The sequence below is a fragment of the Cygnus olor genome, chromosome 2 (assembly GCF_009769625.2).
Source record: "Cygnus olor isolate bCygOlo1 chromosome 2, bCygOlo1.pri.v2, whole genome shotgun sequence".
Lineage (NCBI taxonomy): Eukaryota > Metazoa > Chordata > Aves > Anseriformes > Anatidae > Cygnus > Cygnus olor.
Window position 1 is genome coordinate 842,490 of NC_049170.1, and position 27,704 is coordinate 870,193.

The 27,704-nt window shown below is 50.2% G+C and overlaps 1 protein-coding gene across 50 annotated transcripts in view; it reads left to right on the forward strand.

Annotated features, from left to right (window-relative positions):
* Positions 1-27,704, forward strand: part of MAP4 (microtubule associated protein 4) — a 154,573-nt gene that overhangs the window by 20,069 nt on the left and 106,800 nt on the right. For all 50 annotated transcript variants that reach the window (XM_040549235.1, XM_040549250.1, XM_040549223.1 and 47 more), the window contains exon 2: positions 9,265-9,318. The gene's annotated coding sequence lies outside the window, so the exon portion shown is untranslated. The remainder of the gene's footprint in view (positions 1-9,264; positions 9,319-27,704) is intronic.

Genomic DNA, 27,704 nt, shown 5'->3' on the forward strand with positions numbered 1-27,704 from the left:
CGTTTCCATCCACCCTTTTAATACATGAGCTCTTGTACAGAGGAGGTGCTGCTTTCCTGCTTTCATCTGTTTTAAGAAGCAGTGTGTGTGTGGCTTGCCCTGGGGACGCTTTTGTTCACCTGTGACTAACGAGTGTCAGGTGTTTCTAAAAAGACCTTATCTGGCTGTGCTGAACGGCCCTGCTGCTCGTGCCCTTAGAGCCTCGCTGCTCGGCGTAGTCTCCAATTTCTGTAGCAGAGAAACGAGGCACTGGAAACCAACCCGCGAACCCCGCGCGTGCGCAGGTAGCAGGTATCGGGTGGAGGAAGATAGAGTTTCCTGCGGAGCAGCGTCTGTGCTCAGCAGGGAATCCCGAAAAAAGAAAAAAGGCAAGCAGAAAAGCGCACTGGTTGCTAGCACTCCGGTGGCAGTGCTGTGAGTGTGGAATTTGTTTTGCTTCTGCCCCTACTCCCTCTTACTCCTCCTGTTCCTTGTTGCCGTTTTGCCCCTTGAGGAAGCGGAGAAATGTCTTTTGGTGGCCCGCTATGTGAAAGGGATGAGCGTCGCTTGAAAACGTTGCCTCCTGTTCCTTATTTCTTAGGGAGATGAGGACGATAAATAGAACACAGAGCCGCGACAGAAGCTGGGTGCTGTGGCTTGTTAGGGAAATGTGTGGCCTGAATTCAGATCTGCTCACAGACTTCTTGATAAAAAGAGCAACTAGTTCTTAAAATATATAGCCTTAAAAAAGGAGGCGCTGAATTTGCTGTTAAGTGGATATTTCTTAGTCTTGCTCACCTTCTAAAGTGATGGTCTTGGCTTGGGTGTGACTTTTTTTGAAGGATATGGTTAACATCTAGTTCAGTTCCTTTTCGGTTAAATATTTAAGATATTTGGGAACACTTACAATGCACCAGTTATTAAACCTGTCAGACTGATTGCCCGGATACTGGTTTTTGTTTACTTAGAGCACAGCTGGGTATGAGAATTTGGTCTTAAATAAATGGCCTTCTGTACATAGATACCTTTTCTTTTTAGCTCAGCAACATATGCTTTCAGAGCTTTTAATCCAGGCTGCTAGTCAAGCATCCGCAGCGTGTATTCTGCTTAATTCGAGTACTTGATAGGTTGCGGGATTTTGGGGCGTTTAGTTTTTCCTCCAAAACATTCCACGTCAAATCCGTTGTTAGAATGAACCTCAAAAATGTGCCCTAAAGGTATTCCTGCTAGGTCAACACTGGGGCGGTTGCAAGGCCGGGTGAGGAAGCACGATTCCTGTCACTGCCACGCTTTGAGTTGGGGTCCCCGTGAGCTGACCCATTCAGAAGTGCCAAGTACTCCTCAACGCAAAAAGCGCCCGCTGTTTTCCCCGCGGGTCCTTTAACATATAGAAGATCCCATAAATGCCCCTGTGAAGGCGCTTGAAGGTGCGGTGAGCTCTCAGCGCGTGGTGAAGCCTGTTGGCAGCATCCCCGAGAGGTGCCGTGCGGCTCCTTTCTCTGCCATCCGCAGGTACCCACGGTGTGATCCCCTCGTGCTGCGCCTGCTCGGGGGGACGGGGCTGCGAGAGGAGGGCTGGGACCTCTGCAGGAACCTTGTGAGTAAGTGAGGGGACAAGGTGGGTGATGCTGGCGCTAAGGTTATGCAGGTTGGCGGGCGTCACCTTGAAAACATGGGTACGTCCAAGTGTTGTGAGTGTCCATCCTTCCTTGCAATTGTGAAACCTCGGAGGCGGTTCAGAACTCTGACAGTTGTTCCGCTTTGAAGCCGTCCCCTTGCAACTTGTCGCTGCTGAGCTGGACTTTGAGGTCCCCAAGAAATGGGAGGCCTGAACTGTTTCTTTGCTCGTTAGCTGAAGCTGCAAACAAATTAATCTGTTAACTTCGTGAGATTGCTGTTGGCACCTGCAACTTTCTTGTGCAAAATGAGTTTCCTTCCCTCAGTCAAGGCACGACGGTGCTTGAGAGTCCCAGGGAGTCCCCGGTGTTCTCCGCTCGGGCTGCCAGCAGGTGGGTGTGCTTCACGCGCGTTCGAGTTACCTTGTGAACGTATGCAGCATCGCTGCCCGCTTCACGGCTCCGACCCGCACAGCGGTTTGCTGGCTGTGCAGGCGGAGGGGAAGGGGCAGCCTCGGTGGTGAGCCCTCTCCCGACCTGCGGGGTAGGCGGCGGGAGGGCAGCGGCGCCGTCTGAGTTAGCGCTGGCGTGAATGGGCGGAGTGGGGCTGAAGTGCGCGGAGAAGGGTGCTCTTTGCTTTGCACGTTGCATTGTTACATCCTGCTGCTGACAAGCCTGCCCCAGGTTTTGCTGCTGCCTGCTGGGCGTGCGGCCTCAGTGCCTGCCAGGACTCGGAGCTGGAGGTTGGCTTCTTCCCGGTCCTTTGGCTGAAGCTGTCGCGGGCGGGTGGCGGCTGCTGGGGCAGGCTGGAGGGAGAGCTGCGGAGGAGAATGCGGGGAGTCGGAGGCTGTCAGAATTACCTCCTCACGAACAGCCCTGAGGGCCAGGCATTCAGCTGGGACAAAAGAAATTATAGAGAGCAAAGACTTTATAAAAGTCTCTTTAAAAGACTAGTAAAAATGATAATGCATCTCCTATTACGATTATTTTTTAAAAGCAGCGAGAGAGGAGGCCTTGCAAAGACCCCCTGCTTCTTACAGGAGGGGGCTGGGGGACTCCTAGGATGCGTCTCCTGTAGTGGCAGAGGAGGATCAGCCGCGGCGGGTTCTGGGGAGCTGGGAATGATGCGAGTATCAAACCAGTGCACGAAGGGAAAGCTTCTCGGGGTCTGGGGTCTGTGTCTGTGCTGGGGAGGTCCCTGGTGCTTCTGACCGCGCTGGGGTCAGAGCAGCGTGCTGGGGGTGTTCTCGAGAGTGCTTCCTGGCACAGTCTTCGGCCTAGGCCAGAAGTACTTTCCTGGACACTTACGGATGCCATTCAAAAACCGGTGGCCTAGAACCATTCTCAGGAGTTCACACGTAGCCCCCCGGTGTGAAGAGTGTGACCTGACCGGTGCGAGCGCCTTCTCCAGGTGTCCTGGCCCTGAGCGTGCTGCTGGGGGGCAGCCGTAAGGTCCCCCGGCCGCGGGAGGTGCAGTCGGCTCAGCAGGCTTTTCTTGGAGGGCCAGTGAGGGCTGAGCAGCGAGGGCTGCTTTTTCTTTCCGTCCTCCTCAGGTGACCGCTAATGTTTGGACCCAGCTAAGGGAAAAAGGCTGCTGGGTGAGCTTCAGCTTGGTGTAGTTGAGCTGAGATGCGTTAGGATTCGGTAGGTCAGGACTGGGCTCCGGTATTTATAGCTTCGTATTCTAACGTGCGTGCAACTGAGTCTTCGCTTCTGAGTCTCTGTAACATCTCAACTCATTAAAAATGTCTCTCTCTGGTATTATTACCCCAAAAGATGGCAGGCTGTTGGATAACACTGCCTAAGTGTGGGCGCGGGCATGTGCTTTGACAAATAAAGCATATGACAGGAGTCACGGTGGGTCTGTATTGATTAGATACAACAGCAGGAGGAATTCCTGAACTTTAATACCTTTATTTTTAGCTGTAACTCAGCTAGGCTGAAGGTTTGCTGTTCAATGAATTGTTCCGAAAATAAATATTTCAGAAGAGGATTAAACTGAAATGTGAAAGACAGTTTTTGTTTTGCATCAGTGTTGGTGGAAGGAACTGGTCAGAAATCACCATTCTCCTGAAATTTGCATGCTCTGAATCCAAACTAGGGCTGCTTTTAGCAAAACTCCTCATCCACACAGGAAGCTAGAGGTGCTGTTGGGAATGCAACTGTGATAGCTAAAATTAGCTAACAGCCCTGCTAGCAGCGGAGTTGTTCAGCTGTGAAGACATACTCTGGTTTTGCTTAAATCACTTTCTCTTTTTATTGAGCTTCTACCAAAAAGGAATTCACTTTCTTACCGAGAGCGTTATCTGCCGTGGTTCTTCTTTTTGTGGGTCTGGCTCTGTGTGTTTAGGTTTTTGTTTCATTTCGACACATCTGACCCACAGAAAGGTTCAAAAATCATCTGTCAAAGTATTTCATCTCAGTTCTCGGGGGTGTTCTCGGCCTCCTGTCATGCGTTTCCCTGCCTTGTAATGCACTTGGTGACGGCTCCTCGCCCTCCCCGTGCCCCTTGGCTGGCTGTGCGCTGCCGACGCAAGGCTGCAGGAGCTCACCTCTCCTTTGGGGTTCAGGGCTCTTCTGGAAAGACCTTGGCGGGGCCTTCACACCGGTGATTTACAAGGCCGTGAGTCATTCCTCCAGCTTTCTGAATCATTGCTTGTTGTTTCCTTAGTCAAATTGCTCTTGACATATGAAAATCTGTGGTGCCATAAAAGAAGCCATGTGCAGCTGCTTATTTACTGTCTGATTGTGTGAACCTCACTGCCTGACTTTGTCAGCCTGAATTCTCGCAGAGGACCATTTGTTAAAGCTTGTCCTCTTTAATAAGGATTAAAGGCGGATATTGCCAAGGAGTATCTGCTTCCTTACAGCTGAAGATCTTCATTCGTCCCTCTACTACCTGCGTTTGGGAAGTACGAGCTCGTTCTGCAAGTAGCAAGTCTCGTGTGACTCTGGAAAACGTCTGGCTTCCTGTTCGTGGATGTTTCCTTAGACGATTATTTACTTCCAGAGTTCAGCGGAACTCAATCTTCATGTCTCGAAGGCTCTTTGAACTACTTGGGTCTGCGTTCAGCACTTCCCTTCTCTCTTGGCAGAAGCTCTACTCAAACACCTGGAATCGAGTCTAAAAGCAGTCCTTTAAATACTGTCAGCATTACTGGAGGTGCCTCATGCAGGCGTAGGAGCAGGAATTTGACGGTGATCAAAAATTCACTGACTACTTGGCAATGGTACCCATGGTGAAAACAAGTCTTCCGTGTATTCTAGAATAACCTCGTGTTTTAGGATCTTCGTTTCTGGGGATCTTGGTATCTGGGCACCTACCTTGGTGTATCCCCAAGGTGCCTGTGGCCATGAAGGCAGTTCTCCTTGTGTCCAGTTGTAGTTAACTTGCTGCGTGGCATATTTCTCCTCTAGGAAAGGACTGGGGTGGAAGTCTGAGATGTCTTCAGCTCGGGGTTTCGTGGCCACCGCGGCAGCAGAGGCTCGGGGTCCCCGAGGCCGCGTTTGAACGCTGGGTGCTGGATGGCGTAATGCCGCTTTGCATGCGGAACCCTCGCTGCGGTGCGTCATCCCTCCTCGCTTTCCATATCAAGTGATCTTCGTGCACCAGGCATATCTGAGACGGAGCTATTTAAAGGTGCCTGTTGGTCTAGAGATGTGGAAATAAAGCACTAAGGGTGAGAGAGGACAGGAAGCCAAAAGCTCTGCGGGCTTCCTCTAGCAGGATACGAGAAGTGGGATCTTTTGGAATTGGGGATGGGAAGGTGGAAAGCGCTGCTTATCTGGAGAAATGGAGGGAACCTGTAAGGGCGTCTGACAGAAGAACAGCGCGTTCTTCCTGTTAACTGCGCCGAAGTGCATTCCCTTTTGGTGGGGTCAGAGTGACAACCCCGAGTGTAACGGCAGGTTTGGTCTGATCTCTGCCAGTGCACCATGAAGTCAGACTGAGATGAGCAGCGTTTGTACCTAAAGTGCTAAATCGCTGGGACTAGGGACTGTCTAACCGTGGTAGCTTTGTGAGGTGGATGGAGGGGAGTCTCTTCCTTCTCTCACACCTTTTTGGGTGCCTTACCAAGGTTGCATGCTTTTCTCATGGACCGGAGAGGTGGTAGCTTACTCCATCCTCAAAGGGGCTGTCCTTGGCAGCTGGCAGAGACAAGTAGTTGCTGCTTGGAGCAGTAGGACTTTTCAATATTGTGTAAAAGCGGGGAAGCCACAAGAAGTGAATTGTTAGTGTTTACCCTGAAGTACGTGTATGCATTCGGGACTCTCGCAATAACTGTTGTATTGCAGATGGGATGGTCTGGTAAACTCGCAGGCGAGAAGGGAGCAGAAGGTGAGAGGTAAGCAGAAAGTACCGCGGTCTCGTAATGGGACCGGCAGTTCAGCTGGTGAAAGATCCATTAGTGGAAAACTGGACGGGATGAGAGGAGCCGTCGAAATGGTCAGTAACAAAAGTACAAGGAGCTTGGGAACCAGCAGAGCTGAGGGACGAGAAGTACTGGTGCAGGACGTGAAACCGGCTATTAGGGGGTAGCAAACATGATGGGACAGTATGCATACCAGGCACTGCCTGCTCCCTGATAGTGCAGGCAAGATAAAATGAAGAGCGGGTGTGGTGTGGGAGGTAAATGAAGCGGAGGCTGCTCTGCTCGTCTTGCGTTGCTCTTTGGTGTCACTTGTGTAAAAACTCTCCTGGGGAGAAGGTTGCAGACTTGGGATGAGGGTTGCAACGTATGGACAGGTGTCTCTAATATTAAAATAATTCCCTCTGTTTCTCTAAACTGGGGAACGACTACGGGTGGTGATGGGCACGGTTCAGTATTTGCTGGCTGCGTGATGGATGCTGTGTTCTTTCCCTCATTCACCAAGACTTCTAAAAGTGGCTGGAGTCTGTCTCAGTTTATTTTGAGGGCATGAGGTAGTGCGCATCTTAGACTACTGTGAGGTCTAGCACGTGCAGATCTCTGCTGTCCCACCTCCTGTTCTAGGAGAGCTGTCAAGCTGGGGTAGGAACAAGCAGCATTTCTGCTTGCTGGTCACAGACATCCCATGCAAGGGAAGAACGACCGATGTCATCTACCTGGACCTCTGTAAGGCCTTTAACACGGTCCCACATGACATCCTGGTCTCCAAATTGGAGAGAGATGGACTTGATGGGTGGACAGTTCAGTGGGTAAGGAGCTGGCTTGAGAGACCAGGGAGTGGTGCTCGATGGCTCCGTGTCCGGGTGGAGGCTGGTGACGAGCAGTGTCCCTCAGGGTCTGTCCTGGGACCGGTGCTGGTCAATATTGTCATCGATGACACAATGGGATCGAGTGCACTCTCAGCAAGCTTGCGTATGACACCAGGCTGAGCGGTGCAGTCAGTACACCAGAAGGAAGGGATGCCATCCAGAGGGACCTGGACAAACTGCAGAAGTGGGCCCATGGGAACCTAACGAGGTTCAACAAGCCCAAGTGCAGGGTGCTGTTCAGTGCCTCACCACCCATTTTTTGTTTTAAAAAAAAAAAGTTGGAGAGCAACTCTTTGCCCAGTCAGATGACAGGACAAGGGGGAATGGCTGTAAACTACAAGAGGGGAGGGTTTAGGTTAGAGGTTAGGAGGGTATTCTTCACTCAGAGGGTGGTGAGGCACTGGCACAGGCTGCCCAGAGAGGCTGTGGATGCCCCATCCCTGGAGGTGTTCAAGGCCAGGCTGGATGGGGCCTTGGCCAACCTGACCTGGTGGGAGGTGTCCCTGCCCACGGCAGGGGGGTTGGAACTGGGTGGTCTGTGAGGTTCCTTCCAACCCAAGTCATCCTATGTAAGGAGAAGAGCAATTTTTTACAACTTTGGATAGTTGATAAGACCTTTGTAGCATGTGAATGCTTTCCTCCAGGATTCATAGGACGAGCAGCTACAGATGCAGCTTTACCAGGAGGCTCTTGCCCAGACCAAGAGCCTGCGGCCGCCCTCCCTTCACTGATGTCAGAACCGTGCGTGGTGCAGCGCTGTGCGGCTGGAGGTGGACTCGTGATGTCCAGCAATAAAAAGGAGCTAGTACTTCTCAAGTGCTTCTCATTTTCTTTAATGTTCTGCCACAAAAGAGAGTGGCTTGCTTATTTATATATGTTTTTCCCCTTAAGAAATCGTTTGGTATTCTCAACGCAAAGAGCAGTTGAGATGTAGTGTGGGAGAGCTGGTGGGTTACCGTGAAAGCTGTGGGATGAACTCTTAGCGGAGCACCGCCAGGCTGTGTGCCCAGGGCCTGCGGCTGTGAGCGGGGCGCTCGTCGGCTGGAAGCAGCTGGGGAGCAAGTCCCTGATGCTCCGATCTGTCACGGGGCGGCGAGCGGTGGTGCGGGAAAGGAAAACGTGGGTTTCTGGTGTGTATTAGCAGAGCCTCCTTCTGTTGGAGGGGGAGCGGCGATGTTACCATACAAGCAGGAGCTCATCCATAATATTTATCTCTGAATCATACACAAGGTATTTCTCCATTCCTTAATTAACTTCGAGCTCTCCCTTCCAGCCCTGCGGAAGGGAACGGGGCTCTCGCAGAAGGTTTTTCTCACTTCTGAGTGTGTCTCTGTTTGCTAAAGCTGTAACGGTGGTGTTTCCACTGGCCTGGTTTTTCATTTAACTGGAAACTGTCATCTTACTGCCATGGGACAGGAAACACGCATCTGTAGCGAGAGGAACAGGCGCTGCTATATCTGTACGGCTGCATTAATAACAGGCCCTGAGCTGCCATTTTGTTGTGAGGCTGACTCAGCTACTTACGGCGGTGAGGAACGGGTTGGATGGATGTTCCTCCGTGTGTACCGAAATGCTGAACTGGCTCTTCCTCTGCAGCTTGGTTTGTGTTCTCGTCCACTGAGCGCTACGTGGGGAATGTAGAGAGTATTGTTTTAATACATTTTTTGTTTTCAGATATGCTTGTTTTGCACTAAAGGAATGTTAATGAGCAAGGTATAGAATAATGTATACAAAAACTTGGGATGCAGCGTGCAGAAGAGGAGGAAGTGGTTCCCTGGTAAAGCTAGTGGGCATAGCTTCATGGGCGTAATGGCAGACAAACAGCAAATAGTCTGATGTCTTCAACCTGAAAAACATAAAATATTAGTCCAAATATCATGAATGTAGTATTTAAAAAAAATAATACAGCTTAACGTTTTCTTCCTTTCACTGATGCATCAAGCCACAGGCGTGCTGGTGCCACTTTAGCTTTGTTCATCTGCAGTCAGATAAAACGCAGCGCAGAAATCCAGCCTGCTTCACAGGGGGCTGGGCGGTGTGTCCCTGTACCAGTGACTTTGGGAGCCTTTAAGCCACTCTATAAGCACCTGAAATTGTGCTTAGTGGAGGGATGTCCAGATCGTCCGCTTCACGTTAATGGTGCGTTTATAAAAACCTATTAAATTGCATAACAAGGGAAAAGTTGCTTACAGTTTTCATAGTATATCCTTGGCAGCTCGAGCAAATATTGGTGTGAAATAGTCATAGCTAGATAGTGTTCCTGTTGAGAAGGGAATGTTAAAGAAAGCCTCCTGTGGGACGGTAGCAAGACTTCTCAAGTTTGAGTTCATTTTGAGTGACAGAAATCATCTTCGAGCCACCCTAATAAACTGACATACAAGTACTCGGTAATTGGCTTCCTCTTAATTCTGCATGTATTGTGTTTTGCAGATAAGCAGCCTCTGAAGATTGAAGGACCTGCTAAAGGGAACACCTGCTTTTGAGGTATGAACTGTTTTTTTTAGTTATCCAACACTAAACCTGTGATTAGAAGTAAAGGCTCGATGCAGCTGCGTGTACACCCTGAGCTTCATCAGTTCTGGGCTCACAGCTACCATCCAGAGTTCAGCAGTCTCCTTATCTCCCACGGAAGCTCAGTAGCAAGGCTTGGCGGAGCAGGCAGGCCTGGCTATGACAAGCCAAGTATTAAATGGGCTCCGGGATAGTCTGCATGCCTTTAAAAGGCATTATACGGAGAGTTCTTTGACTTGAGCTTCTGCAGAATAAATGTCTGAAATGCATTTAACTTCAGCTTCTGTTAAATGCTTTACATACTGCTCATTTTGCTTCCTTCATTTTGAGTATTAGCGTCTAACACCGCCCTGCTTCTGTTGAAGACGGGCAGTGTGGCTCCAGGCATGGCCTTCCTGGCCCACTGGACCTCTCCTCCTGCTCTTTGTGCTGCAGAGGGCAGACGGCTTGTTCCACGTGTCACACAAACCTTCTGTAGACCTCTTACTGATACAAAGATTAAGCTGGGCAATCTCAGCTAAGATGAAACCAGGTCTGATTTGATTTGGTAGGAATTTGGAGCACTAGATCGTCTGAGATGCTTGTCCTGTCCTCCGGTTGTGGAAGGCACCATGAAGCTAAACTTCTGCTGGAGTCTGCTGTGAGGTCTGCAGTCAGAGGACATAGGAGGGGCAGGTGCTTCCACAACACATTTTAGCAAAGGAATTACAATTTCTTGGTATTTATGTGGACTGAGGGACCCAGATGAGGGAACCTACATCGCAGTTTGAGTAGTGTGGCAGTGGCTGCTCTCAAACGCTGCCTATTTCTTCAAGTCCTGGGAGCAGTTTACTGCCTGTTTACTACACTAATTAATACTTCTTTCTGTCTTCACCTCAAAGTAGTCTAGAATATAAATCAATTCAACAGAGGGCACAGACAAAATGACCAAGTCTGCCAGGACAGTCCAGCGATACTTGGCGGTAAAGAACAGAGGAGTCAAAATGCATACAGTTAGTACCGCTTGTTTTAACAACAACTATTTAATATGATTTACTAAAACTGTCTTGAAACAGCCCCACATTTCCTAATGTCTTGCTGTGTGCACGGGACAGAGAATGCCTCTTTTTTGCCTACTTAGCTGAGAGGTGGAGAGGTGCAAAGTCCTGTCCCTGCAGGCAGGCAAACGCTCGGGTGTCCGTTCATGACACGACTGAAACCAGGCTCAGCATCACCGCCACTTGTTTGTGCTGTGTGTTGTGGCTGCCTGCCAGACCACCCTAAGTCGTTCTCTAAAAGCTGTTTGACAAGAAGCCAACTGAGATGGCTTATCTCGCTTCGGGTGGGATGGAGGGGTGGGAGGGGAGGCGCCCAGGTTCTGTGCATGCTTTTCGTGGTGGCCGCAGTGGAGCAAAAGAGGTCACTGGAGGCGGAGAGGAGCTGGTGCTCTACGCAGCTGCACAGCGATGACACTGGGGTGGAAGAGCCCTACGCTGCCCTCCCTGCGTGTTCTGTCAAACTTTCCACTTGGCTTTGACTGGCGTGGCCGTATGTCTGCCAGGCTCCTGCGATGTCTTGAATTGACCTCAGACTTGAATTTCCTTGGTCGTGTTGTTAGCCCCCAAGTTGTTCGAGGTGGTGAGTTCGCTACGGTCTCGTTTTCCTTCTTTCTTTTTTCCACTGCACAAACCCGAGCTACAATATAAGCTGACTCGCAGAGCTCCAGCAATACTCAGAGTTGTACCTTTCGACATTTGTTGTTCCGTGGTTTCAGGACATGGAACCAAACAGGTGTTTCCCACAGACTGTATTCAGCAGCTAAAAATGCTTCCTGAAGTAACTTATCCGGGAACATCTAATCCACGCTCATTGACTGCCCAAATGAATAAAGGCAACTTCCTCCCCAGTATCCTTCGGGGGAGCCCAGGAGAGCGGGCAGGAAGGAGAGGTGTTTGTGCGAGTCCGCCCGTTGGTTGGGCCTGGTTGGATGACCTGACTGAGGAGCGTCTGGGGTTCCTTACGAAGCAAAACCGAGAACCTGTTCCTCTCAAATCCTGCCTGCGTATTCTGTTAGGAGCTATTTTCACCAAGTACAGTTTCACCTTGGTCATCTTGCCTAAACTACAAGTACTGGCTAGGACTCTCGTGGCACTAGAATTTCATTTGCTTATTGTGTTGTAACACGCTTAGGTGGGGGAGAAATTACTTCTAAACATTGCCTGCTGGATTAATTTATTTTTTGTGCAACTGCTTCAGCTGGAAGGAAACCAGCACAACAGCACATCTTTAGGATCAATGTTATTGATGCAAAGTGAACTAGATTGGGGCTGCTGCTGCCATAATTGTAGTAGGAGTAAGTAGCTGCTCCTTGCTGTGTGACTCCCTGTTCCCATCCTGCCGCAGAGCTCTGCCTACGGAGAGCTCACCCAGACAGGGAAACTTCCTCTGCCCCTGTCCTTCAGCAAATGGAGCGTGACTGCTTGTGCTCCAGGAGGATTTTGTGGCTTGCTGGAAGAGGGGCTGCTGCATTAGGCATCCACCCTTTTAAAAAGGGGTTGAGGCTGGCGCTGGCCTTTTAGTTTGAGAATACTGGGGACAGACTCGAGACTTAGCCCTTGAAGTAAGAGAAGCCTTGGGAAGAAGGCAGTGCTAATACATCACTTCCAACATATGGCTTGAGTTCCCTGAAGAGATGCGGGCAGAACCCTTTATTTTAATCCTTAAAAAAGGAAAAATAAGGCGGGGGAGGGGGTTGTTCAGTGCCATACCGCGCTGTTTGGTCCCATATCTCCCTCTTTTTGGAGGGGAAGCTGCCTGTGTCAAAGGGCACAATGCCGTGGATGCTGGCAGCAGCTGTACCTGCAATAAGGAAGTGAATCATTCCCTGCAGAACTAATAGGCTGTACCTGATAACATTGCAGGGAGACCTGAGTTCTTTTTATTGATCTCTTTCATTGAAGACTCAGCTTTTGTTTTCCAACCAATGCCTTGTTTTTAAGCCATGGTTGAATGTATTTGTTATCAAGAGTACGGAAACGTAAATACAATAGTGGTTGAACTGCAGTAGCTACTCCCTTCCTCCTCTAGTGGCTTCCTGCATACGTTTTGGAAGGTGGAAATTACTCTTCTGCATTAACGAATTTCAGAAATGAGTGTTCTTCCCCCTGTTGCTGCTCTGTCAGTTGTCAAAAACCAAAGGGTATGAGCAAAAAAACCCACGACTACTCTCATGTATGTGTTAAGACTGAGAAGTAAGCTAAGGCCCCTTGCTGGAGCTCCCTCTAAGGCTTTCCTGTGCTCCAGCCTGATGCAAGCACTGGCTAACAGAACATCTTGTTGTTTTTCTCCACTTTACCTAAACCTGTAACCAGATAACTGTGCGGGCAGCCTTCTAGTTGAACTAAGTCTGCATTCATCCGCTTGTGATGTTTGAGCGAGTCTCTTAAAAGAATAGCTAATAAAATCAGAACAGTGCCTTCTCTGACCTGAATGTTTTTCTCCCAGACCTCGGCTTGCAATTATTTTAGAAAGCTGCTTCGTCAGCGTGGTTCTCCTCGTAGCAACGTGGGTCACTAGGAGCTGATGCTGGTAGCTTTCTTAGCTGGGTATAAGTTTTGTCGTTATGAGTTTTGTCATTAAAACTAGCGCAAGACACTGGAAAGGTTCAAACAGTAACACCTGGTCTTTTGCAGCTCGGGAGGGATTGGGTTGAGCTGTTTGAAGGTTAGAGTTAAACTGACCTCAAACCGTAGGCTGTCGTGTGCTGCTTTTTTACCGAGAGTCCCTCCTGAGCTCTGTATGGCAGTAACAACTTTCTGGGGCAAGTTATTTTATCTGCAGTGCTTCCTTGCGTAACCTGCCACCCTTCGTGCTATTAATACGCCCCTACTGCACTAATGCTGCTCCCGGCCCGGAGCGCAGCAGCTCCGTGATGCTCTTACGGCGCTTGGCCAGCTGCATGACTGAACTTAGAGAGGATCCCAGGGATTCTTATTTAGCTAAGAATAAACATCACGTGAGAGCAGTACTTCCCTGCCCGGGGGAGAATTAAGATGGCGTGCTGGGGGGGAGCAGCAGCGGCTTAAGGGCCGGCCCGGCCTCCCTCTGCTCCGGAGGGATAAGCTGCGAGTCCGCAGGAAGCAGAAGGGCCTGGCACGTAACCTCCTGCTTTCCTTGCTGCTCGGTTCGTCGGTGCACCATGACATAGTGCTTTCCCGACAGTCTATTTTTATAACTGAAGAATCTGATAACTCTCCTTGTGAAAGGAGACGTGAACGTACTTGCTTCGTTTCTAGCCGAGCGGTGTGTCGTGTTGGGCCTCGGCCTGCATCTTGGGTACCTGGTTACGTGCTACCGAGCGACTTGCTGAGCACTTCTCTCTAACTCCTCTCCACCTGCATTTTTCTCCCAGAGAAGGAGTGTCTCCTTCTCTCGGATTGCACGCAGGCAATATTTACTTCCAGGCTTCTAGCAAATCCTTTCATGAGCTGTTCGTAGCCAAAGACTCCAGTTCCCCTGGTAGAGGTGCCCAGGAGTGTTGAGCTACGTTCCACCTTGGTTTAAAAGGACTTCTGATTTTATCTTCCTCGCTTATGTGTAGACAGAAATATCCCTACTTACAAGTAAAAAACAAAAAACAAACAAAAAAACAAAAAACAAAAACCAGAGGGACATGGCTGCCCCAGAGCACACAGAAGGAGCAGCGGGCTCCACGGCTCTCGGTCCACTGGGTATACTCTGCTCCCACCCCAGCGCTGCCTAGGGACTTCATTCTCCATGAATTTGGGAGCAGCTGAGAAGCCTCCCTGTGAGTGCTCGTTCCTGGCTGAAGCACCCGACGGGGGCAGAGCGGACGGGTGTTGGTGCTCAGCGAACGGGCCCGGCTCCCTCTGAGCTGCGCTGTCTGCGTGGCAGCAGAGCTCTGTGCCGGCTGATGCTCCAAAACCGGGGCTAGGCACTAATAGAGCGTTTGTTTCTCCTTTTTAAATGTCTGGTTCCAGAGGGCTTTGTTGTGGTTTTGAAATGGCAACCCCCTATCTCCCAGCTAGTTCAGGTGTCTGTTCTACTTCCAGATCCCTTTTGGGGCACCTCTGTCAGTTCGCAGGAGCCCAAGGGCAGGGCATGGTGCGCCAAGGCACCTGACGAGTCCATAAGCTACCACTTTCTATGGTGAGGGTTTGCAGAAGTTACAAGAGCTAAAACTTGTTTCTTAGCCTAGATATGTGGTTTGTTTCATTCTTCAGGAGCTTTTGAACTTCCGATAGTGAAAGCTTTCAAATATTTTGTTCTTTGCAAGTCATTTGCTTGAAAAAGCATCAATAGATCTGCTGTTTCACTCATCTGGCTCAACCATGTAGCTGGTGGTGAGCTGTCACTGATGAAAATAGTTTACTAGGCAGCCTTTTCATTTGGAAGCTACCAGTTCTGTGTCCTGATCTACAGGTTCTTATCCTGTATAATTACGCTGTCAAGAGGTGCTTAGTTTAATTAAAGTGAAGTAGCTGCTCTAATGCAGTCACTAGCATAACTAGGATTATTCTGTATAGGTAAAGGAGTAAAGTTTGTGTGTAAACGGAGTTCCTGGAAGCAGTGACTGTGTGCACCCAGTTGCCAAGCAAACTGCTTCTGTTTCCATACTTGTATCTGCTGTAGCTCCTATAATATACAACCTGTCGTGTTTTATGCTACTTGCTCAAATTTTGTCTTGCTTTTTGGGTAACACCAGCTAGTGACGTTGGGGCACTTCTCTAGGGGTCGGTTTGCTCGCAGCAGATGGTATCCAGCCTTTCTTGTGGATATCAGACTGTAGCTTCCCCTACCTGCATACAGAAACGTGGCCTCCAGCAGCTGGACGTGAGGTCTTTCAGTGCCACCTGTGGCTCGATTTACCCTTGATACCCCTTGTGAAATAAGGAAGCAGAGCTGCTGAGTCTGTGGCCTCTTTCTGCCAGGCTGTTTCCACAAGCTGGAACTGCCTCGGCCGTTCTACAGAAAGCTTAACTCCCAATTTTCAAGACTTATCACAGTAAACTTATTGATGCGTGCATGATATGAGTGTAACATTTAAATGCTATTTAATGGTTGCAGATTTTACTATTTGAGAGCTTTTTTGTTTCACTTCATTTCAGAATATCTGTCTTCTCTGGTCTTTACTTTCCCTGCTACCCTCTTAGATGCATATATATACATGAGGCAAACCACTGAATTCATGAAAGCATCAAGAGTCTGAACAGCACTATTACAGCTAGAATTAATCTGAACTGGATCCCTGAAAAATCATTCTTCTCACAGCATGACTTGAGTTCTTTCACGTCTCTTGGTTTGTAGCTCCAGCATTCACGTTGCTTGGGAAGAAAGCAGTACAGTAACAGAAGAAACCGTCTTAAAATGAAAGCCAAGATTGTCACGTAAGCACAAGACTCATTATTCTGGGAACAGCGTATATAAGAGAAATGTGGAGTAGGATGAATGTAGGGGAGCTGAAGGGAGGGCTGAGTGACTGAGGTGAACTTGTGCAGTGAAGCTCTTCCCTCTGCGTGCATTCGAGTCGTCTTTCCCAGGCCATGGCAGCAAGATGATCTCGGGGGAGGAAGAATGCCTAATAAAAATGGGAATCGCTGATTGATCTGATTAGAAATAAGCCTGCTTTTTCCCCTCCCAAGAAAAAGGACTCTGTAGGAAAAGTCCAAGCCATTATTTTCTGCGTTTTGCCTTCCCTGAGGTCGAAGCTGCTTTCCTTTCTGATGCGCGTGCTATTAAAGGAAAGCAGCTGACAGCAACAGCTGCTCGCCTTGCCTGTTTGGTTTGTGGCTTAGCAGTCAATGTGCAACACAGAAAGAAAGAAAGTGCTCTGCTAACAGCCAGGGTTTTCGTACCCTGCCCCGCGCTGTCTTCTCGCCCTCCGTGCTCTGCCAAGAGCAGGCAGGAGGCTCTCCCCGCGCTGATTGATGCAGCAAACCTTATTTGGTGCCGCCGCTCTGGTGCGGCTCCGAAAATCCCGTCTCCTGTGAAACGCCTCGGAGGCCAGCACGCAAGTATGACTTTGTTTTCTTTTGAAATCAGCTCTAAAACGACCTATTTCTTAGCTAAAACTTACAAGTCTGCGCAGAAGGTGGGCAGACTCCTCTGTTTCCCTTAGATAAGCGTTTATGGCTTTGGAGATGACATACCAGCCTTCTTTAGGGCTCTTATTTCAGTGCTTGTAGGCCTGTGCTCAGCCAGACACTTGAAAGTCCCTCACAGTTATTATCTATGAACTCATCTTCCATGTGGCTTTTTTGAAGGCCGGCCAAGACCATTAATCCCCACCTTTCAGAGGCCCTAATCCCTGCCGGGGCTTATAGGAAAGTTATTCTTGTACTCCCAGCGAAGCTGCTCTGGCAGAGCATCTCTCCTGCTGTAACTTAAGGCAAGTTTATTAATGTGACTTTTTATCAGCTTGGAAACTGTACAGCTCATAATGTAGCAATCTAACTTGGACAGTCTTACCCCATCTTGCTGAGTGGTTAATAGTAATGAAATTGCCCAAAGGAAGGAAATCATTCAGGAGGCTGGTAGTCTCTTATCTCACTGTGCTTAAGTATAATTAACAGTAATAAAACACTCTTTGAAGGCACGGATACATGCCACATTTTGGGGGAATGGGTGCAAGTGAAGTCAGGGTTGGAACAGGTCTGTTGAGCTGATTTTAATTTTTACAGTTGTCACTCTTCTTCTCAGCCCAGCTCCTAGAGCCGCCTGGCTCTGGGTTTTGGCTGGCTGGGGCTCGGCTGATGCAAAGCCGCCTTCGTACGTGAGGCTCCCCCTTCCCCTGTCCTTCTTCAGAGACTGTCCCTTGGTTCCGAGGAGGCTCCTCCACACACTCAGGATGAGTTTGGGTGGGATTCCTTCTGTTTTGTTGTCCTTCCGGGGATTACGGTGACTTGGCCAGAAGGGCAGCGTGGACAGTTTGCCCTCGGTTCCGACTTCGCCCAGTTGGGTAGCGTTGGTCAGCGCAGGAACTCTGCTGCCTCCCCAGCAGCACCGTGGGGAGATTCCAGAACTCACTGCAGGATTTTAGACAAATCCAGAGCAATTTAAGCCTAATTCCCAGGGATGTGGTGGAGTTAATCTCTTAAATGCCCGGAGTTTTTTTCCTTTGTGAGTACTGTGACCAGAATTAGGCTTTTCAAAGCCAGATAGCAAAAGAAGTTCCTGTCTTGGCTTTGCTCAGCTGTTAAGTGTCTGATAAAGAGCATTACAGGCTTCATGCCTGTAGTTCCCATGCATCTCGTTCTGGACACGCTGCACGTAGTTACTTCCCTGCACAGAAGGAAGACGAGTTCCGTGAAAAGTACCTCTTCACCCTGAGCGGAGAGAGCAGGAATTAAATCCAAAAGGGGATGTAACAGATGGGAAACTGCAACTGAGTCTGAAATCTGAGTTAGCAACCATGGGCTCACTGCGCAGGAAAATTGTCCGTGCACACTGGAGTTCCTCCTGAGATCTGTGGAAGAAGCAAGGGCTGCTCTGTGCCACATAAGCGCTGCGTGCCAGAGAAGTGATGCTCTGAATGTGATTGCCCTGGAGTCCCAGGATGTTATCTCAGAGAGCAAGAACAGCAAACGAGTAAGTCCAGCCTCCTCAGGTTCATCAGCAACTCTTTCAGAGCAGTAAGTGGGCCTGTTCCATGACCTCTCCTGCCTTCCCTAAAGCAACACTTTGGGAACAAGTTCTCAAAAGGAAACACATGAAGGCATACATAAAACCCGACACAGTGACTTTGATTTTCATAAAAGTCCACATTACAAGTTGGTGTAGATGGTCTTACATCACTGACAGAAGGAGTTTTTTATCTCAAAGGGAAGAAGCCTAGTAGTCCAAACCAGAGTTGGGTAACAAATTACTAAAATATAGTTATCCGGAGTGCTCCAGGAGCCATGAGTCACTGTGGATGCAGCAGCCACTGAGGTGTGCCCGTGCCTGCTCTGGTGCTCGTGGGAAGGCGCAGCAGTGCCGTGCTCTTGCCACATGCGGGGCGCAGCAGGTCGGCCGCTCCCAGCTGATGGCGAGGCGTTGGGCGCTTCCATTCATCCCTTGGTGCCCTGGTCTTTGCTGGGATATGACTAAAGGGATAAAAATATCAGAGCAGAGATTTTAAAACAATGAAAAAGTAAAAAAATAAAAAAAAAATTGAGCAATAAAAAGCCGCGTGACTTCATATGACTCTTGCCCTCCTGTTTCAGGAGGCTCCTTGCTGTGACCGCGTGCCGCTGAGCAGGGCTGGCAGCGCGGTGCCCTAAGTGCGGTGCCCTGCTTCGGGAGCTCCTCGCGAGGACCAGCTCTCACCTGGAAGAGTGGCTTCAGCCACGTGGCGGCTGTTCAGCCCCGTCGGCTCGTCGTGACAGCTCTGGTGGCAGTAGGCTAGCAAAGCCCAAAGGCTTTAACAAGCAGTGCCTGCGTGCGCGAGGCTTTTCTTGATATGACTTGCTTTTACCCTAAAGCCACACGGTTATGTGCCTTTCCGTGCAGGAGGAAGGTGAGGAGTAGTGTGACACTGGCATCTTTGTGGTACATATGTGTGAAATTCTTGCTTTTGGAGCTGACCCTCCAGAATAACGCTGGCTGCAACTCAAATTCTTCTTCCTGTACTGACTCTTCCTACTGTACTGACTTCTGGCCTTGCACAGGAGACAAACCGAAGCAATTGGAGACAAGTAATAACTTGTGAGGCTTTTGAAGCAGCAGGAGGAAGATGTTTGTATATTAGTAAGCAGGATGGGTGGCTGCCTTTCCATTGCAGGACTAGTTGGGACTCCTAGAGCTAGCTTCGTAGCACCCAGAGTCATTTTAGGTCTTAATTTAAGAGCAAGAAGGTTACCTGAAAATCTGAATGAACAAGATTGGCAGTTGTGGGGCAGAGATGTGAATTCTGGAATCGATCCTCCATTTTTTTAATATGGCCTTGCCTTGTTTCCATTCTTGGTGAAAAAGCCCCTGTACCGATGGAATTCCGTATCTGCTGTAGGGCTCTGTGCTTCATCGTCCCAGGATCTGGGGTGGGAAGGGATCCTTCCCGAAGCTGCGTGTGTGTCCAGGGAGGCTGGGGGGGTTGTTTCGGTTTGGTTTTAAGGCTTGCCTTCAAGACGTAAAGTGAAAGTGCTTTTGGGCTCATCTTGTTCTTTTCACAGGCTTTCGTAGGAGACTTTTCCTAGTCTCCTTTCCAGCTGCCTTCATCTTTGATGTTAGTAAAGCCAGTCGCGCTGTATTCTTCCTGCTGCCTCCTGAGCCTTTCGCTGCAGAATGCTGTGTAGACAAGCACCCCTACTCTTGTGCATATACATTTAGACGCGCAAATGAGTTTTTACTGGTGCTCTGTCATTTAGGTATTCCTTCCACGCTCATCTTTGATGGAGATCTAACTCCAGCTAATTATTTTAGTTTGCATAAGTGCTGAATTTAGACTTTATTTTTAACCTGCTTTTACCTAATTGGCAAACAAAAAAGGGGGAGGGGGCATACGATAGGCACGTATCACCTACCGGTGGGTACAGAGATCCCTCCACAGCTTGGAGTTCTACCATCTTTTCCCTTTGCTAATAAGAGATCTGGCTCCAGCCATCAGTTTGTGCGTAGGGCTCCCGTAAGGACCGGGAGTGGCGCAGTCGCTCCTGCAGGCAGGGCTGCTGGGGCAGGATCGCCTTCCTTCACGGTCACCTCTCCCGGGAGCTAAGCCCGAGGAGCCTCCTGGGGGTTCCTGCGCTGAAGGCGACCCGTGTCGGAGCCACCTGCCCGCCCCACCGCTCGCTCTGCGTCTGGAAGGCAGCGCCTGGAGGGCTGCGTCGGTCGGCAGGCTGGGGGCGGCAGGCGACAGTCCCTGTAAGCGAGGCTTTGATTGCTGAGGGGGTTTGTCCTTTATTGCCACGCGCTGCAGCGCCAGAGACCTCTTCTTTAAAATCTATGACCGGATCAATTCCTGTGCTGAATTACAGCAAAGGTCAATGCCAGCGACGCAGCTTCCTCATGGAGAAAGATCACTGTACAAGTCTGTTCCTATGGCTGTTGCAAAGCTTGTGTTTTATTTGGACGAGCAGGACAGAGCACTGCATTCCCCTGGAGGAGCCCATAGATGCACGCACGAAGATGAAGAGGCTGAGCGATGCGCTGATCTATCCTTGCTGGCGTAAGGTTTGTTTCTGGGAAAACATCATCCCAGAACACAAAGCTTTTGCCCTGTAGAGGCTGGAACAGCCTGCTTGGTTTTCTGAGGAGGTGTGTGGGTGGGTTTTTTTTTTTTTTGCAGCTCTTAATTTCCATAGTCCTTCCATAAGGTCTCTCAATACTTGGTAGCTGTTAAAATGGTCTTCAGAGTAGCCAGCTTCAGTGAGACTTATATTTGCATTTGGGAGCGTTTCATTACTTGATGCTTTGTGGATTGTGTAACTTCTCAGACGTGCTTTGCAGATCTGGCTGATGTTGAAGACTTAGCTGCCGTGTGGAGATGGAAAGCTGGCGTCCAAATCCCTGTGCTTGTTAGGCTCTGCGCCGTGCTCTTCGGAAAGACAAGTCATGCCCCTTTTCCTGAAGCAATGTAAAATTCCTCTGTGCTTGAGGAAGGTAGAGTTGAATTGTCCTTGTTGCAACCACCACCACTGCGTGGACTTCTCCCAGTTCTTTCTTTTATTTTTTTGTGGTTTCTTTTAAAATCTGTTTAAGAAAAAAAATTCTTTCTTAAATCCAGTTGACTTGGTTCCAGTTGACAGATGACTTAAAAGTAAGTAAATGTCCATCTCTAAACTGAAACGTAGCTTTAGTTGGGCTAAATGTCGGACTGTCAGCTCGCAGGCTGGCCTTAATTGTGGCTTTATGTTGATGGCGGGTAGGAGATCTACCCGCAGAGAGAGGAGGCTAGCTTACGGCTTTCCTCTGGCTAGTCCAGGACGTCTGCCCAGTTTGCTTTGCAGACGTCTCGTTTGATCAAATGGAGGCACTCCAGGCTATGAATGTCTAAAAAGCGGGAAGAAAGCCGAATTTGTCTCCAATCTCCAGAAAACTGAGAGAATCTTTCCAACGCTACTGAAGAGATGCAAATAATGGGAGACTGCCTGGTGTCTGTCTTGGCTAATTCGCCCGGCAGCTGAATCATTGCACATGGCGAAAGCATGCGTTATAGGCTTTATTGCTGCTTGCTTAAAGGAAATTTAGTTGGTGAAAATGTTTCAAGCTGATGGAGCAGAAAGGTTCATTACAGCCTTGTACCCAGCCTGGTTGTAGAAGTGAGGAATATGTGCAGTGTCTATTAGCAGCAAAAATAATGCCTCGCTTTAAACTGCGGAGAAATGGTTTGTGTCCTGAGTAATGAATTTCTGCAAATTAATGGGTGTTCTTGGAACCACTGAAGAAAGAACAGAATTATGTAGATTCTTACAAAGGCAGCAGGAAACTGAAACAACTGCGCTTATTTTAAGCCACCAACTCTGAAATTTTGAAGTTGCAGTTTATAAAAGTTGAAGGTATGACACTTTAAAAAACAAACAAACAAAAAAAAAAACAAACAGCAACACTCAGCGGGAGCTCGTTTTGTTCCGGTGCCTTTCCCTGTCGTAGTCCATTGGCCTCGCTGCGGTGGCTTCCGTTCTGCTCTGCCAGTCGCTCTTCGTTTATTGCAAAAATAAACGCCACCCCGAGCATCTTCTGCAGCGCGGCGTCAGTTGCTTCAGGCTCTCACGGATCTGTGGTGTGTGCCCATGGACTGCTGCTTCCCAGCTCGTCTTTGTGGCCACTGCCTGGGAAAGTTCCCGAACCCCCCGGAGGTAACGGTGCTGTTCTCCCTTGGGTCGGTACGTAGACCAAGGTGTCATTTTCACGGCGTAGAGCAGCATCATTAAATGGGGAGCTGCCCGTCGTCTCGCTCCTCTTGTGTTGATTTTTTTCCTCTTCTGCCTGCCCCTTCCACTTCCTTAGGCTTGTTTCCTTTTTTGATTTATGCTTTTATTTTCCGTACCCAAAGCACACATGTACAGGTTCCAGCCAAGATTTTACTCTAGTCGCTGTTTTTGCCCGTATTCCTGCCTGTTCACAGGCTTCCTCCGACTGTCCTCTCCCAGGCAGAGCAGCGGTGCTCGGAGCTTCGTTATCTGCTGGGCTCTGTCGCAGCCCCTCGCTCGCTCAGTGTGCACGTTCCGTTATCCCCGGCTGAACAGGCTGCAGACAGCTCGAGAACCTCAGGAATTGCTTCGAGAACCTCAGGAATTGCTTTGCACCGTGTGCTGTTGGTCAGGGCTTGCTCAGGACATTTCTTTCCGCAGGCCCCCTGCTCCAGGAGAAGCAGCTCAGGTGGGAACAGCAGCCTGAAGGCGAGGTGAGGGAACGATGTGGTGACCTGGTGAGAAGCACGGGGAGCGAGATAGCAGACGTAGGAAGGGGAAGTGATTGTGAGCGAGCCGTGCCGTGCCGTGAGGAGGCAGCAGTGGCTGAAGCTCCGTCTCCTCTGTGAAGTCCCGCTGACAAGCTGAACTGCAGGTTTGCGGAGCCTATCTGAAGCGAGCAGCTAAAGCACTGCGCTTATCTCGTGCGGCCATGAGCTGCTTGTGGAAGTGAACTGAGATTTGCATCGGGCCTCTGCAGCTATTTCATGGTTTGTAGTGAGCGATTCAGTGGCGCTGACTGCTCTGTAGCAGCCTAGGCTCACCTTGCAGTGTGCCCGGCCCCCTGTGGTCTGTTTCTGCGGTACCCCCACGTCCATCTCCCGTTCCCAGCCTGCGAGAATTATATTATTATTGTTGTTGATGTTCACTCTGATTTGTTGTCTGTATGGATTTGGAAGTTGAGACTTCCCATCTGTTTCATATACTTAACCAGGAAGCCACTGATGAAGTTGTCCTGGGAAGTGATCGTGCGAGTGCTTTGCCTGGTGGTGTAGCAGTCCTGGCCTAAAAGCAACAAATGCCCCCCAAAATGCCCCAAACCTACCTGCTCTGGACTCGCCATTGCTCTTCTTTCTCACGAAGAAGGGAGGCAATTGCGAAGCTGTACAAGCACCGAGAAGCTCTCTTGCTGCATTACGTGTTGTCTGAAGGGGAGCGTGGTTCTGTATGACACCACTCTCGCTAATCCTGATGCTGACTGCTGCAGGTCCAAACTTGCATTTGAAGTCGGTCAAAAAATAGTGTGTGTGATGGGTTGTGTCAGCGGCCCGGCTGCACCCCCGTGGGAGCAGCGGCTCCAGGTTAAATTGGTGTTGGGTTTTTGTTATGTCGGTGTCTGTGGTTGTCCACTACCTAGCGGTATGGTGCTGTACGTGATAGCGGATCCTTCAGCTTGTCTAGGGCTGCATGAGGCAAAGGATTGTCAGCAGGTCAAGAGAGGGGACCCTGCCCCTCTGCTCGGTGTTGGTGGGGCTGCAGCTGGAGTGCTGGGTCCGGTGCTGGGCCCCTGGTACAGCAGGGACCTGGAGAGCATCCAGCACAGGGCCGCCAGGATGATCCAGGGCCCGGAGCCCCTCTGCTGTCAGGAGAGGCCGGGAGAGCTGGGGCTGCTCAGCCTGGAGCAGAGGAGGCTCCGGGGGATCCCGGCCGTGGCCGGCAGCACCCGCAGGGAGGTGCCGAGAGGCCGGAGCCGGGCTCTGCCCAGCGGTGCCCAGGGCCAGGCCCAGCGGCCCCGGGCCCAGCCTGGAGCCCGGGAGGCTCCCCCTGCCCCCCAGCAGCACGTCCGTGCTGGGCGGGTGCCGGAGCCCTGGCCCGGGCTGCCCCGAGAGGGGCTGGGGGCTGCTCCCTGCACAGCTCCAGCAGCGCCTGCCCGTGGGGCTGGGCACCAGCTCTGGGGGCTGCTGGAGCACGGCTACGACCACAGCGACCCGGGGGGGCCTCCAGCTCCAGCCAGGCTGGGATTCTGTGAAAATAATTTCTTTCCAGCAAAAGTAAAAGGTCCCTGGACCTGCACCTCCCTACCTCTGAGAATGAGCCTCTAGTAAACTTGAGTGACTGTCTGCAACTGGGAACACCCACAGAAAGAAAGCCCAGATCCAGCCCTGTTTAAGTATTTTGGGGAAAAAAAAAAACAACCCCCTTGGTTCAGTTTGTGCATAAAAAAAAAAAAAAGAAAACGAGGTCACAGACTTGGTGCGTCTGTGCACAAAACGTAAGATGTCAGCAATGCCATTCGTTAGCGTGTCCTCTTTTTGGGAAGATTAATGCAGGCGTCCTCTTCATGTGACTCCCTTCAACTACAGCGGCGGAGGACGATGACTTCGCATCTCTCTGCTCCCTGCTGCCCTGTTCCCTTCTGCCTCAGCGCCCGCCGCGAAGTGCTCCTGAGAGCCTCAGCTAAGAACAGCAGGCTGACTTAGGGCGAGAGAAATGGAACGATGACGGAGCTGTCTGCGTCTCCCGGTCGGAGACTGTTCTGCGTGGGGCTGGGAGCTAATTTTAAAGGAGCGAGGGGATCTGGTGAAACAATATACCTGCTAATAAATCCCTGTGTCGGTGTCCCCTCTAAACAAAACCAGGAGAAATGTTGCTTTGTTTCCTTTTCCTCTTAGATGTACTGCACTTGAGATCGCACCTCTTTGCCATAAGGGCTGCTCCCACTTTGCTTTGGTGGGGGCAACGCATATTGGGGATACGGTTGCTGATTACCCAGTCTGTTTTAATTGGAAGAGGGGAAGCTGGGCGCAGCGAGCGCCCTGCGCTGTGTGTCTGGCGAAGCGTGGTACCTGCTGCGTGCTCCCTGCTCAGGGGAAATCGCCTGGTCCCCCTGCCAGAAGGCTGAGGGAAGTCAGTCAGCGCCTCGTGCCTGCTGTGGTTCTGTCGAAGCAGTGGACGGGCCTTCGAGTATTGTTTTTGGGGGGCAGCGTCCACTGCGCCCACGTGCCTGTCTTCCCCTTTCACCGTCCCCAGCCGAGATGCACGGAATCTGGGTCAGACTGCTCATAAATTTGAACTCAGACTGTGCATGCCCAGAGGCGTGTACGCCGCCGCGCAGCGAAAGCGGCTCCAAAATGGAAATACAAAGTTCAGGAAACAAATTCCACTCTTCCCTAGATGGGAAGCTAGAGGCGGTGGCTTATGCAAGCGCTGTTTGTGTTGCTCCTGCCTGCGGAGGGTGGCTGCAGGAGACCAAGTTTCTTGAAAGTCGCTCCACTGGGGTACTTAAAGGAAAACTTCTGCGCGGAATTGCCAGCCGGATTTCTTTCTAGGACTCGTGAGTCCGACTGCAGACCACTCCCCAGAGCAGGCAGCCTCCACCTCGCCGATGGCAGACTTGACGTGAAGTGCTGGGAGTGTCCGGAAAGGAGCTCGCTGCAGGTGGGGGCTGAGAATTGGGTAAATAGCAGGAGCTGTAGGACAGGGGTCTGTGATACGGGTAACTGGTGAAAACAGCGCTGCTGCTTTCGGCTCGGCTACCGGAAGATGGCTTTGTGTGGAAACGAGTAGGTTGCTCACTGGGCACACAGATTCTGAGCACAAAGCGGAACAGATGGGGCAGATACTGGTTGTAACGGACCAGCTGCTGCTGGAACACGAAGAGGCCTGAACAGACCATTTTTGGGAACAAAAGTGAGTAGAAGGAATATAATTGATTCGCTGTGGAGCAATTTGAAGATTTCCTGGAACAGATTGAAGAACGCCTGGCTACCGGAAAGCTCTCTTCCTCGTCTGCCGTACAGCTGTCCCTGCGGGGCCACCGGCACCACGGTCTGCTCCTTCCCACACCTTGCCCCTGAGCACAACGCCTGCTTGACCCGGCGTTCCTCAGGGAGGACCTGGCTGTCCTCTGAGGCCCTTCAAGAGATGCAAGCCTTGAGTCACGCAGGCTGCTGTTACACCATCGCTTGTTACTCCCTGTGCCACTTAGCAAACATCAGGACCGCAGCAGCTGTCTTGCAGATGAAGAATTATTGAATATTTTTTTAACTGCTGCCTTCTGAAACCTCCGTCACTGCTCGGTTTTCCCTTTCATCTTGTAAGTTAACGTCAGAATTCTTATTCCGAGTGGTCCTCTGTGTGCCTGGCTCGCACAGCTGCGTAACGCCATCGAGGGGTGTCTCGGTGGATGTTCCTGAATGCCTCCTGTGCACAGCTCACTCTTCTATATGGAGGAACGTGGTGCAGAAAGCATCTGTCTTCCTAAGCTGCTCGACACGTGGTTATTTCTTCAGTTTTCTTCTACCCTTGTGCAGAATCTGTGCAGCGTCCTTACTCTCCTTCTGTCTTAGTTAGCTGCGAGCCCTGGTTAGGACCGGGAGCCTGGGAGTTGGCGGTTCAGCTGCTCTGACACCTGAGAGTGTAGGCAGCAGAGAAATTACTTCTGGTCCAAGTCTGGTGTTAGTTTAGGTGTCCTTTCCTTCTGCCTGGACTGTTGAAAGCTTCCTGTAGCCAGTGCAGTGCTTTGGGCAGGGGGCAGCCAGTTATTTGCTGGGTGCTTTATACGCCAGAGAGACTGAGTCTCTATTTGCTGCAAAACGCAAAGTGGCTTTTATTAGTTGCATTGATTTTTTTTTTTTAGTCGTTTCTGCATTCCTTATTAAGTTAAATATAGACAAGGAAATGTCCTGCTGATAAGTCTGCCTAACCTCGTTATTATTTATGTTTCCCCAGAAACTAGATTGCTTCTGTGTCCCAGTCCTACGTAGGTCTGAAATGGAGACGTCATCAATGCTACCTTATGGCAACTATTTATTGTGGTACCACTTTTTCCTTTAATCAGGAACAAAAACTACAGGTTGCGAATCACGCAGCGGCTTGGGATGGAATATTCGGGTGCCAGAGGACGATCTGGGTGGGATCAGCAGTGACTGGGGTTTAGTAACTCCAGTTGGCTTCCCCAACGCGTTCACGTGGCGCCTCCTGCCATTCCCGGCGCTTTGGAGGAGTTTGCTATGTTAATTGGAGTGCAATTGTTTAGGCTTAGAGGAATGATGATGGAATATCTCAGTGGAGCAAGACCGAGGTAATTTCTAGGCCATCAAAGTACTGCTTAGGAGCTTTCTCTGACTGCAAACCAGTGATTACGGCGGTACGCGTCCACGTGCGGTCTGCTGCTGGCTGTAGACGCCTTCTCGGTTTGGATCGTGCAGGGGAGGGGATGCTAAATGTTACAGGGCTCCTCTATAGAGCAGTTAGGTAATAGTTTCCATCGGAGTGGGAGGATGGGAGATGTCTTGCTGCTTGGACAGACCCTAAATTAAGCTGTCAAGAGGAAATGCTGCTAAAAGGCCCCTCCTGTGCTCGAAACCAAAATAGCAGGAACGTTTAATCTGAAGTGAACGTGCGAATGTTGTGAGCTGAGAGCTCGGTTTACTGACTGTAATCTGTTGCTGATGAGCATTTGGGGTGGGGTTAAAAAGAGAGGTTTTCCTAAATGCCACCTGCACATTGTAAACCTGGCTGTGCTGGTGTCAG